The sequence below is a fragment of the Triticum aestivum genome, chromosome 4D (assembly GCF_018294505.1).
Source record: "Triticum aestivum cultivar Chinese Spring chromosome 4D, IWGSC CS RefSeq v2.1, whole genome shotgun sequence".
Classification (NCBI taxonomy): Eukaryota; Viridiplantae; Streptophyta; class Magnoliopsida; order Poales; family Poaceae; genus Triticum; species Triticum aestivum.
Genome location: NC_057805.1, coordinates 394,927,810 through 394,941,275, shown reverse-complemented (window position 1 = coordinate 394,941,275; position 13,466 = coordinate 394,927,810).

The window sequence follows — 13,466 nt, the reverse complement described above, 5'->3', positions numbered from 1 at the left end:
GGGACCTGGATGCCCATATTGGCTCCCACATATTCTACGAAGATCTTTATCGGTCAGACCGCATAACAACATACGTTGTTCCCTTTGTCACCGGTATGTTACTTGCCCGAGATTTGATCGTCGGTATCTCGATACCTAGTTCAATCTCGTTAACGGCAAGTCTCTTTACTCGTTCCGTAACACATCATCCCTCAACTAACTCATTAGTCACAATGCTTGCAAGGCTTATAGTGATGTGCATTACCGAGTGGGCCCAGAGATACCTCTCCGACAAACGGAGTGACAAATCCTAATCTCGAAATACGCCAACCCAACAAGTACCTTTGGAGACACCTGTAGAGCACCTTTATAATCACCCATTTACGTTGTGACGTTTGGTAGCACACAAAGTGTTCCTCCGGTAAACGGGAGTTGCATAATCTCATAGTCAGAGGAACATGTATAAGTCATGAAGAAAGCAATAGCAACATACTAAACGATCGGGTGCTAAGCTAACGGAATGGGTCAAGTCAATCACGTCATTCTCCTAATGAGGTGATCTCGTTAATCAAATGACAACTCATGTCTATGGCTAGGAAACATAACCATGTTTGATTAACGAGCTAGTCAAGTAGAGGCATACTAGTGACACTCTGTATGTCTATGTATTCACACATGTATTATGTTTCCGGTTAATACAATTCTAGCATGAATAATAAACATTTATCATGATATAAGGAAATATATAATACTTTATTATTGCCTCTAGGGCATATTTCTTCAGTCTCCCACTTGCACTAGAGTCAATAATCTAGTTCACATCGCCATGTGATTTAACATCAATAATTCACATCACCATGTGATTAACACCCATAGTTCACATCTCTATGTGACCAACACTCAAAGGGTTTACTAGAGTCAATAATCTAGTTCACATCGCTATGTGATTAACACCCAAAGAGTACTAAGGTGTGATCATGTTTTGATTGTGAGATAATTTTAGTCAACGGGTCTATCACATTCAGATCCGTAAGGATTTTGCAAATTCCTATGTCTACAATGCTCTGCACGGAGCTACTCTAGCTAATTGCTCCTACTTTCAATATGTATCTAGACCGAGACTTAGAGTCATCTAGATTTAGTGTCAAAACTTGCATCGACGTAACCCTTTACGACGAACCTTTTGTCACTTCCATAATCGAGAAACATTTCCTTATTCCACTGAGGATAATTTTGACTGTTGTCCATTGATCTACTCCTAGATCACTATTGTACTCCCTTGCCAAAATCAGTGTAGGGTATACAATAGATCTGGTACACAGCATGGCATACTTTATAGAACCTATAGCCAAGGCATAGGGAATGACTTTCATTCTCTTTCTATCTTCTGCCGTGGTCGGGCTTTGAGTCTTTACTCAATTTCACAGCTTGTAACACAGGCAAGAACTCTTTCTTTGACTGTTCTATTTTGAACTACTTCAAAATCTTGTTAAGGTATGTACTCATTGAAAAACTTATCAAGCGTCTTCATCTATCTCTATAGATCTTGATGCTCAATATGTAAGCAGCTTCACCGAGGTCTGTCTTTGAAAAAACTCCTTTCAAACACTCCTTTATGCTTTGCAGAATAATTCTACATTATTTCCGATCAACAATATGTCATTCACATATACTTATCAGAAATGCTGTAGTGCTCCCACTCACTTTCTTGTAAATACAGGCTTCACCGCAAGTCTGTATAAAACTATATTCTTTGATCAACTTATCAAAGCGTATATTCCAACTCCGAGATACTTGCACCAGTCCATAGATGGATCGCTGGAGCTTGCATATTTTGTTAGCACCTTTAGGATTGACAAAACCTTCTGGTTGCATCATATACAACTCTTCTTTAACAAATCCATTAAGGAATGCAGTTTTGTTTATCCATTTGCCAGATTTCATAAAATGCGGCAATTGCTAACATGATTCGGACAGACTTAAGCATAGATACGAGTGAGAAACTCTCATCGTAGTCAACACCTTAAACTTGTCGAAAACCTTTTGCGACAATTCTAGCTTTGTAGATAGTAACACTACTATCAACGTCCGTCTTCCTCTTGAAGATCCATTTAATCTCAATGGCTCGCCGATCATTGGGCAAGTCAATCAAAGTCCATACTTTGTTCTCATACATGGATCTCATCTCAGATTTCATGGCCTCAAGCCATTTTGCGGAATCTGGGCTCACCATCGCTTCTTCATAGTTCGTAGGTTCGTCATGGTCTAGTAACATAACCTCCAGAACAGGATTACCGTACCACTCTGGTGCGGATCTTACTCTGGTTGACCTACGAGGTTCAGTAATAACTTGATCTGAAGTTCCATGATCATCATCATTAACTTCCTCGCTAATTGGTATAGGCGTCACAGAAACTGGTTTCTGTGATGAACTACTTTCCAATAAGGGAGCAGGTATAGTTACCTCATCAAGTTCTACTTTCCTCCCACTCACTTCTTTCGAGAGAAACTCCTTCTCTAGAAAGGATCCATACTTAGCAACGAATGTCTTGCCTTCGGATCTGTGATAGAAGGTGTACCCAACTGTCTCCTTTGGGTATCCTATGAAGACACATTTCTCCGATTTGGGTTTGAGCTTATCAGGATGAAACTTTTTCACATAAGCATCGCAACCCCAAAATTTTAAGAAACGACAACTTTGGTTTCTTGCCAAACCATAGTTCATAAGGCGTCGTCTCAACGGATTTTGATGGTGCCCTATTTAACGTGAATGCAGCTGTCTCTAATGCATAACCCCCAAAACGATTAGTGGTAAATTGGTAAGAGACATCATATATTGCACTATATCCAATAAAGTACGGTTATGACGTTCGGACACACCATTATGCTCTGGTGTTCCAGGTGGCATGAATTTGTGAAACTATTCCACATTGTTTTAACTGAAGGCCAAACTCATAACTTAAATACTCTTCTCCACGATCAGATCGTCGAAACTTTATTTTCTTGTTACGATGATTTTCTGCTTCACTCTGAAATTATATGAACTTTTCAAATGTTTCAGACTCTTGTTTCATTAAGTAGATATACCCATCTCTGCTCAAATCATCTGTGAAGGTCAGAAAATAATGATACCTGCTACGAGCCTCAATATTCATCGGACCACATACATCTGTATGTATGATTTCCAACAAATCTGTTGCTCTCTCCATAGTTCCGGAGAATGGCGTTTTAGTCATCTTGCCCATGAGGCACGGTTCCCAAGCATCAAGTGATTCATAATCAAGTGATTCCAAAATCCCATCAGTATGGAGTTTCTTCATGCGCTTTACACCAATATGATCTAAACGGCAGTGCCACAAATAAGTTGCACTATCATTATTAACTTTGCATCTTTTGGCTTCAATATTATGAATATGTGTATCACTACGATCGAGATCCAACAAACCATTTTCGTTGGTGTGTATGGCCATAGAAGGTTTTATTCATGTAAACAGAACAACAATTATTCTCTAATTTAAATGAATAACCGTATTGCAACAAACATGATGAAATCATATTCATGCTCAATGCAAACACCAAATAACACTTATTTAGTTTCAACACTAATCTCGAAAGTATAGGGAGTGTGCGATGATGATCATATCAATCTTGGAACTACTTCCAACACACATCGTCACCTCGCCTTTTACTAGTCTCTGTTTATTCTGCAACTCCCGTTTTCGAGTTACTACTCTTTAGCAACTGAACCAGTATCAATTACCGAGGGGTTGCTATAAACACTAGTAAAGTACACATCAATAATCTGTATATCAAATATACCTTTGTTCACTTTGCCATCCTTCTTATCCACCAAATACTTGGGGCAGTTCTGCCTCCAGTGACCAGTCCCTTTGCGGTAGAAGCACTTAGTCTCAGGCTTAGGTACAGACTTGGGCTTCTTCACTTGAGTAGCAACTTGCTTGCCGTTCTTTTTGAAGTTCCCCTTCTTTCCTTTGCCCTTTTCTTGAAACTAGTGGTCTCGTCAACCATCAACACTTGATGTTTTTCTTGATTTCTACCTTCGTCGATTTCAGCATCATGAAGAGCTCGGGAATTACTTTTGTCATCCCTTGCATACTATAGTTCATCACGAAGTTCTACTAACTTGGTGATGGTGACTAGAGAATTCTGTCAATCACTATTTTATCTGGAAGATTAACTCCCACTTGATTCAAGCGATTGTAGTACCCAGACAATCTGAGCACATGCTCACTGCTTGAGCTATTCTCCTCCATCTTTTAGCTATAGAACTTGTTGGAGACTTCATATCTCTCAACTCGGGTATTTGCTTGAAATATTAACTTCAACTCCTGGAACATCTCATATGGTCCATGACGTTCAAAACATCTTTGAAGTCCCGATTCTAAGCCATTAAGCATGGTGCACTAAACTATCAAGTAGTCATCATATTGAGCTAGCCAAACATTCATAACGTCTGCATCTACTCCTGCAATAGGTCTATCACCTAGCGGTGCATCAAGGACATAATTTTTCTGTGCAGCAATGAGGATAATCCTCAGATCACGGATCCAATCCGCATCTTTGCTACTAACATCTTTCAACATAATTTTTCTCTAGGAACATATCAAAAATAAACACAGGGAAGCAACAACGCTAGCTATTGATCTACAACATAATTTGCAAAATACTATCAGGACTAAGTTCATGATAAATTTAAGTTCAATTAATCATATTACTTAAGAACTCCCACTTAGATAGACATCCCTCTAATCCTCTAAGTGATCACGTGATCCATATCAACTAAACCATGTCCGATCATCACGTGAGATGGAGTAGTTTCAACGGTGAACATCAATATGTTGATCATATCTACTATATGATTCACGCTCGACCTTTCGGTCTCCGTGTTCCGAGGCCATATCTGTTATATGCTAGGCTCGTCAAGTTTAACCTGAGTATTCCGCGTGTGCAACTGTTTTGTACCCGTTGTATTTGAACGTAGAGCCTATCACACCCGATCATCACGTGGTGTCTCATCACGAAGAACTTTCGCAACGGTGCATACTCAGGGAGAACACTTATACTTTGATAATTTAGTGAAGGATCATCTTATAATGCTACCGTCAAACAAAGCAAGATAAGATGCATAAAGGATTAACATCACATGCAATCAATATAAGTGATATGATATGGCCATCATCATCTTGTGCTTGTGATCTCCATCTCCGAAGCACCGTGCTTGATCACCATCGTCACCGGCTCGACACCTTGAGCTCCATCGTAGTATCGTTGTCGTCTCGCCAAATAATTGCTTTTACGACTATCGCTACCGCTTAGTGATAAAGTAAAACTATTACATGATGATTGCATCTCATACAATAAAGCGACAACCATATGGCTCCTGCCAGTTGCCGATAACTCGGTTACAAAACATGATCATCTCATACAACAAAATATATCACATCATGTCTTGACCATATCACATCACAACATGCCCTGCAAAAACAAGTTAGACGTCCTCTACTTTGTTGTTGCAAGTTTTACGTGGCTGCTACGGGCTTAGCAAGAACTGTTCTTACCTACGCATCAAAACCACACCGATAGTTTGTCAAGTTGGTGTTGTTTTAACCTTCGCAAGGACCGGGCGTAGCCACACTCGGTTCAACTAAAGTGAGAGAGACAGACACCCGCCAGTCACCTTTAAGCAACGAGTGCTCGCAACGGTGAAACCAGTCTCGCGTAAGCGTACGTGTAATGTCGGTCCAGGCCGCTTCATCTCACAATACCGCTGAACCAAAGTATGACATGCTGGTAAGCAGTATGACTTATATCGCCCACAACTCACTTGTGTTCTACTCGTGCATAGCATCAACGCATAAAACCAGGCTCGGATACCACTGTTGGGTAACGTAGTAATTTCAAAATTTTCCTACACACACGCAAGATCATGGTGATGCATAGTAACGAGAGGGGAGAGTGTTGTCCACGTACCCTCGTAGACCGACAGCGGAAGCGTTATCACAACGCGGTTGATGTAGTCGTACGTCTTCACGATCCGACCGATCAAGTACCGAATGTACGGCACCTCCGAGTTCTACACACGTTCAGCTCGATGACGTCCCTCGAACTCCGATCCAGCCAAGTGTTGAGGGAGAGTTTCGTCAGCACGACGGCGTGGTGATGATGATGATGTTCCACCGACGCAGGGCTTCGCCTAAGCTCCGCAACGGTATTATCGAGGTGTAATATGGTGGAGGGGGGCACCGCACACGGCTAAGAATATCGTATATCAAGTGTGTCCATGGGGTGCCCCCTGCCCCCGTATATAAAGGAGCAAGGGAGGAGGAGGCCGGCCCTAGGAGGGGGCGCACCAAGTGTGGAGTCCTACTAGGACTCCCTAGTCCTAGTAGGATTCCACCTCCCATATGGAATAGGAAAAGAGGAAGGGAAAAAGAGAAGGAAGGAAGGGGGCGCCCCCCTTCCCTAGTCCAATTCGGACCAGACCAAGGGGAGGGGTGCGGCCACCCTTGAGGCCCTTTTTCTTCTTTCCCGTATGGCCCAATAAGGCCCAATACGTATTCCCGTAACTCTCCGGTACTCCGAAAAATACCCGAATCACTCGGAACCTTTCCGAAGTCCGAATATAGTCGTCCAATATATCGATCTTTACGTCTCGGCCATTTCGAGACTCCTCGTCATGTCCCCGATCTCATCTGGGACTCCAAACTCCTTCGGTACATCAAAACTCAATAAAACTGTCATCGTAACGTTAAGCATGCGGACCCTACAGGTTCGAGAACTATGTAGACATGACCGAGACACGTCTCCGGTCAATAACCAATAGCGGGACCTGGATGCCCATATTGGCTCCCACATATTCTACGAAGATCTTTATCGGTCAGACCGCATAACAACATACGTTGTTCCCTTTGTCACCGGTATGTTACTTGCCCGAGATTTGATCGTCGGTATCTCGATACCTAGTTCAATCTCGTTACCGGCAAGTCTCTTTACTCGTTCCGTAACACATCATCCCTCAACTAACTCATTAGTCACAATGCTTGCAAGGCTTATAGTGATGTGCATTACCGAGTGGGCCCAGAGATACCTCTCCGACAAACGGAGTGACAAATCCTAATCTCGAAATACGCCAACCCAACAAGTACCTTTGGAGACACCTGTAGAGCACCTTTATAATCACCCATTTACGTTGTGACGTTTGGTAGCACACAAAGTGTTCCTCCGGTAAACGGGAGTTGCATAATCTCATAGTCAGAGGAACATGTATAAGTCATGAAGAAAGCAATAGCAACATACTAAACGATCGGGTGCTAAGCTAACGGAATGGGTCAAGTCAATCACGTCATTCTCCTAATGAGGTGATCTCGTTAATCAAATGACAACTCATGTCTATGGCTAGGAAACATAACCATCTTTGATTAACGAGCTAGTCAAGTAGAGGCATACTAGTGACACTCTGTTTGTCTATGTATTCACACATGTATTATGTTTCCGGTTAATACAATTCTAGCATGAATAATAAACATTTATCATGATATAAGGAAATATATAATACTTTATTATTGCCTCTAGGGCATATTTCCTTCATATAGACCTGTGTACACTCATAAACACATTAGTCCCTTAACCTACAACTCTTCAATACACCAAAATCACTAAGGGGCACTAGATGCACTTACAATCTCCCCCTTTTTGGTGATTGATGACAATATAGGTTAAGTTTTCAACGGGGATAAACATATGAAGTGTAAATACTGATACTGAGGAATTTGATTGCAAGATATAGAACAACTCCCCTTGAAGATGTGCATAGTGAGGAATTTGCTTTTGAAGCAATGCACACTTGAAGAGTAAAATCATGGAGATCTCCCCCTATATCTTGTAATTCATACACGCATTTGACATCATATATGAAGAATTTGAAATGCATGATGAAATATGGTGACTGATGTAATTTAGCATGTGTGCAATAACATTAACGAGGAATAAACATGCAGAAGAAAACAACAAAAGTATCAGGCCACCATAGAGTTTTAAGTTTACAACTCGATCCAACAAAGTCATCAGAAGAACGAGAGTTGTAACTTAGAAACAAAACGCCCATATAAGATAGACCCGCTTGAAGACTAACTCAAATTTCTCCCCCTTTGTCATCGAACGACCAAAAGGTTCGAAAATGAGGACTAACGCCCCTGAAGAATATCAAGTTGATGAAGGAGCGCCAGCGTTTTTGGGGTCGTTTGGTGGAGTAGGGCCTGCCGCAGTGTCGTCCAAGTCTTCATGTTCATCGGTGTCGCGCGATGAAGAATAGGAGCTGGCCACCAGGGACGGAACCTTGACCTTCTTGTATTTCTTCGGTGGAGGTGCAGACCAGTCTAAGTCCTCCTGGAGACCCATTTTCTTCATATCTTCTTCGCCGTAAATGTGAGACAGAACAGCCCAGGTGCGGTTGAGGGTTTCATGAAGGTAGTAGTGGTTTTTCTTCACTACATTGTGGGTAGCAGTCTGTTGTGAAGAATTGAACCAAACTGACGCTTGACCCATTTGTGATTGCGATCAACCTTCTGGTGAAGACTGAGGAGAAGCTCACGGTCAGTCATCACCCTGGGAGTTGTGCCTTGAGGATTTGGCTTGGTGGCGTTGGCGGCAGAGTCATGGGTGGCAGAGTCGTCATTGGTGGAGTAGGATGCAGCCTTGCGAAATTAACCATCCAATGGACGAATGCATTCATCAATGACAGCAGTAGCCTTGCCCTTTTCATCAGCTGAGGAAAATGTCCGTTTGAGGACTTCAATCGGGGGCAAGTAGCTGCAATGGTTCAGTGTATCAGCTTTGTAGTTGAGTGAAGACCTTGTTCTGATGAATCTCATAATCCACGGAGCATAAGGCTTCAACTCAAATGGTGACATTGCGACATTGGCCAGAGTCCTCATGAAGAAATCATGGAAGTTGACGGGAACGCCATGAATGATATTGAAAAGCAGATTCTTCATGATGCCAACGACTTCTTCTTCATTCAAGTCGTGGCCCTTGATAGGACTCAATGTCTTCGTCAGAATGCGATAGACAGTTCGAGGCACATATAACAATTCCTTCACAAGGAATTTTGTTCTTGGGGCCTGACCTGGCTTCAAAGGCTTCATCAGCACTTGCATATAGTGATCTGTAAGCTCAGGTTCACTGTAGACGCAACAAGCAGCTTCAAGGGGAGGACCGAGAGGCAAAGCACGAAGCAATTCATTAGCTGGTGCCTTGTAGTGAGTATTTTCAGACATCCAGTCCAGCACCCATGAATTCACATCTTCAGAGTCTCCGGTGATGTGCAGAGTTGCATAAAATTGAAGAATGAGTTTTTCATTCCAATCACATATGTCAGTGCAGAAATTTAACAGTCCAGCGTCGTAAAGAACACTAAGGACTGGCCCGAAGCACGGCAGTGATTCCATATCCACGTGAGGAATGTGCTCATGATCGAAGACTTTCTTTTTGTTGAACAGCACTGAGGAATAAAAATTTGCCTGGCTGGCAGTCCAGAAATGCCTCTTCCTAATGCGAGCAGAGTCATAGGGGTTGTAGTCAGTGAAGAATACGTGCTCGCCGAAGAAATCGTTAGCCTTGAATTTTTGCTTCCTTGATAACGGATCCTTTGGCTTGGGCAGAGGAGTGTCAGTCAGTTGCATGACAACCTCAGGAATCGCAATCTCAGGTTCTTCAGGCTGAGGAATTTCTGGTTCCTCTTCAGTGGCAGTCTAGGTCTTCAATTCTTCATTTTCATTTTCTTCAGCACTAGTGGCTAGAACTTGTTCATGAGCTTCATCAGATCCCATTTGAACTGTAGTTGCCGGGGACTGAGGAATTTGTTGCAATGGTGTGAAGAGTGGAGAGTTGGGGTGCTGACTTTCCCAGAAGTCATCATTCATCACTGGTGTGGTACAGCCAATGTCCACATCTTCATCTTCCATTTCTTCAACGCCAGCCTCTTCAGCAGTGAACTGAGGCATAGGCAAGGAAACTGTGGGGGTTGAAGGGATTTTATCCACTTCAATTTCTTCATCCATCTGCTCTGACGAAGCAGCAGAAGGATTTTCTTCATCAGATCCGCTAGGGATCACATATTCTTCATCAAAAGGTACGATTTCCTTTGATGGCATGGAGGAAACTGGAATAGCATCAATTGGATTAGCAAATGAGCTTGTCAATTTCTTCATCTTCTTCGGTGCTGAAGAATCTGAAGGAGCTAATGCTTTCCTTTTCTTCACTGCTGCACGCTCTGCAGCCTTGGTCTTCTTCACATCTGATGCAGATGGAAGGATTGGAGTTGGAGTAGGCGCAGGAGGAGCAGAGGAATGTGGTTGATTTTCTTCAGGCACAACTGATGCAGTTGCCCTGACCTCTTCATTTTCTTCAGGCGCACCACTAGTGGGTGCCCTGGCAGTTTCATCAGCGGCTGGAATGCAGTCATCAGCCCTGGAACTCACATTTTCTTCAGCAGCCTGATTGTCATCAGCGGTGCTGGCATCTTCTTTAGTTGGCTGAGCAGATGCTTCAGCCTGAGGAATTTCTTGTTGCGATGGGGCTGCAACATTTGAGGTGAACATCTTAGTCAGTTTAACAAACCTGACCTTGGCTCCTTTCCAATCAGCATAGTAAGCATTGAAATCATCGCTGAGGGTTTTGATTTTAGACTGGATCTTCACAAGTTCATCAGTTGTCATAGAGACAACGTTGTTCTTCGGGAATTTCTCCTTCCTGTACTGTGCTTTCTTGAGCTGCCTGGCCTTCTCAAATTTCCATTTTTCTTCTTGGATGAAGGCAGTCAGCATATGACTTTGACCAGGAGTCAGCTTGAAGTCAGGCATAGGAGTGTTTGGGTCCTTGTGCCAGAGATCAATGTAATCGAGGATCAACTTTGGATCCAAAAGCAAAGGCACATTTCTGCCCTTGGCTCTAGCGGCCCTGACTTGCCTATCTCTGATGATTTCAGCAAGTTCTTCATCATTAGCTTCGTCTTCTTCAGACGGCACTTGGAAAGCGACCTGCTTCTTGTGAGGACTTGGGCGAGAGCCTCGTCCAGCAGTGGTCTTTGTCTTCAGCAGAGAGGGTCCTGTTGAAGAATTTGGTGCAGCTGAGGAACTAATTGAAGCTCCTGAGGCAATAGAGATGCCTGTAGTCCTTTGGCACGTGGCAAGATGCACAGGTGCTGAGGATTTGGTCAGAGCAGCTGAGGACTTTGGAGGAGCAGGAGTACCGTGAGGAATTGGCCGTGAGGGCTTAGCTGAGGAAATTGGCCGTGAGGGCATTGAAGAAGAGGCACTTGGCTTGTGCACAGGCTTCTTTGCCATGGATTTCTTCAGCCTTACAGAGGCCTCAGCGGCAGCAGCAGCAGAATCTTCATTGAATTTCTTCACTGCATCTTTTGCCTGTTTGGCCAGCTTGGCCTGGCGCTTGGCCCATTCTTCAGGAAACTCCTCGCCGCGTTTGATGCTAGTGGGATCTGCTTCTTGGCCAGGTGCCAATGGTGGTCTTGAGCATGGAGGAGTGACAGCGAATTTCTTCATGTACTTTGGAGTCACATATCTGTACTCCTTCCACTCTCTTGCCCATCTCCTCTCAATCTTTTGAATGCGCACCTTGCGCTGATTTTTATCCTCCTCAGGGGGTGTGCAGTACCCAGCATAGATGTCCTCAGGGATTTCAAATGCAGTGTTGACCTCAGGCCTCTTTCCTCCTTTCTGTGGCTTCTTACCGTCAGCCATTTTCTTCAGATGAGGAATTTGAGCAATGGAATTCTCTGAAGAAGTATGCAACGTTTCTTCGAGGAACGCTGCAAATGAGTTAAGTTGATGAGAACCTAGTGATTCAGCAGCAGACATGAGTACCTGTGAACAGAGTATAGTTGCGAGGAATTTGGAGAGGTCATATGCGTTCTCAGAAGGTTTTTCAAAAAGAACAAGTTTGAGGAATTTGACCAGATGAGTCTTCAAGAATTTCACTAAGCGTTCTATGTCTTAGGTTCCACAGTTGTATAGATCGAAGATCCACACAATTGAGGAATCTTGAAGAAAAATTATGCTTAGAGAAACGAATCAAGAACAGATGACATGTGAGGTGTTTAGTGTGTGAAGAATTTGAAGAATAAACACCTTTGAAGATTTTGCAGAAATCATTTGAATCAAAGAGGGCAGTAAAAGTGACTTTTAATTACCCTGAACGAAGAACACGACGAAATGTGAGGTGGAGAAGTGAAGTTCATCTGTGCATATCTTCCACGCCCTAACTCGGCGGAGGAAGACGGCTACGGCGGCGGCGGAGTGAAGATTTCCGCGGCCGGCGCGAGTACGGCGGCGACAAGGTCGAGGCAGTGAAGCTCTTCCTCACCGGCGACGATGAAGTAGGGGCGGCGCTAGGGTTTGAGAAGCTTGAGCTGGAGAGAGGTCGAGCGAAGTAAAGGCAGTGAGGAAGGGGAGAGGGGGTATTTATAGCCACGGTGAAAAATTGTTCGCCCGAAGAAATTGGACGAACGTGCCCCTGACCCTTCTCATTCGCTTGACATGTGTCACTCACGTACTGAGAATTGGAGATCGTGTTAGATCGTGGATGAATAGATAAGTATTTCGTGGGATGCGGAACGGTTTGAGCGGCAAAGCCAAAAATTTGGATAAGATAAGTTAAAAGTTCCGTTCGCAAATTCTTCAGCTGACAAGGACATAGTGAAGATTTTGAACGAGTTTCAAATAGAACGCACATGAAGAATTTGTGAATAGATTGGGTTGAGTATAGCATAGAGGGGGAAGGGTCCGATCACATTCACTTAGCAGAAATAGCAACTTGAAGAAATAGCAATAAGTGAATGCTGTAGAGGACATAAACTCATATATATATATATATATATATATATAGCCAATGAAGAAAAACGACGGAAACTGTGAAGATTTTGCAAAGTTGAAGATTTTGAACAACTGAGGAATTTCAAAACTGAGGAAAAAACTCAAATTGAAGATTTTCAACTTTTGGTGGTGGCGTGACCCACCGTATAAGAATGATGATTTCAGACACCGCGTACAATTGTCGTAGGGTTCTGAGAATCAAATTCTTCGTTAATTTCTTCACACTTAGAGTGTTATTATTCATTGATTGAAGAAAAACGTTTCTTCATGTGTTGCACATCTAAGTCATCAATTTTCCATAAGTGTTAGGATGAGTGTCCTTTTCAAAGAACATTTGAAGATTTTAGGATATTTAGCTCACACCACAACTTGCTAAATCTCTTCTCATCCAAGGGCTTAGTGAAGATATCGGCTAGTTGTTCTTCAGTCTTCACATGCTCAATAGAAATGTCGCCCTTCAACACATGATCGCGAAGAAAATGATGACGAATCTGAATGTGCTTTGTCTTCGAGTGCTGAACTGGGTTGTGAGCAATCTTGATGGCACTCTCATTGTCACAGAAGAGAGGCACATTCTTC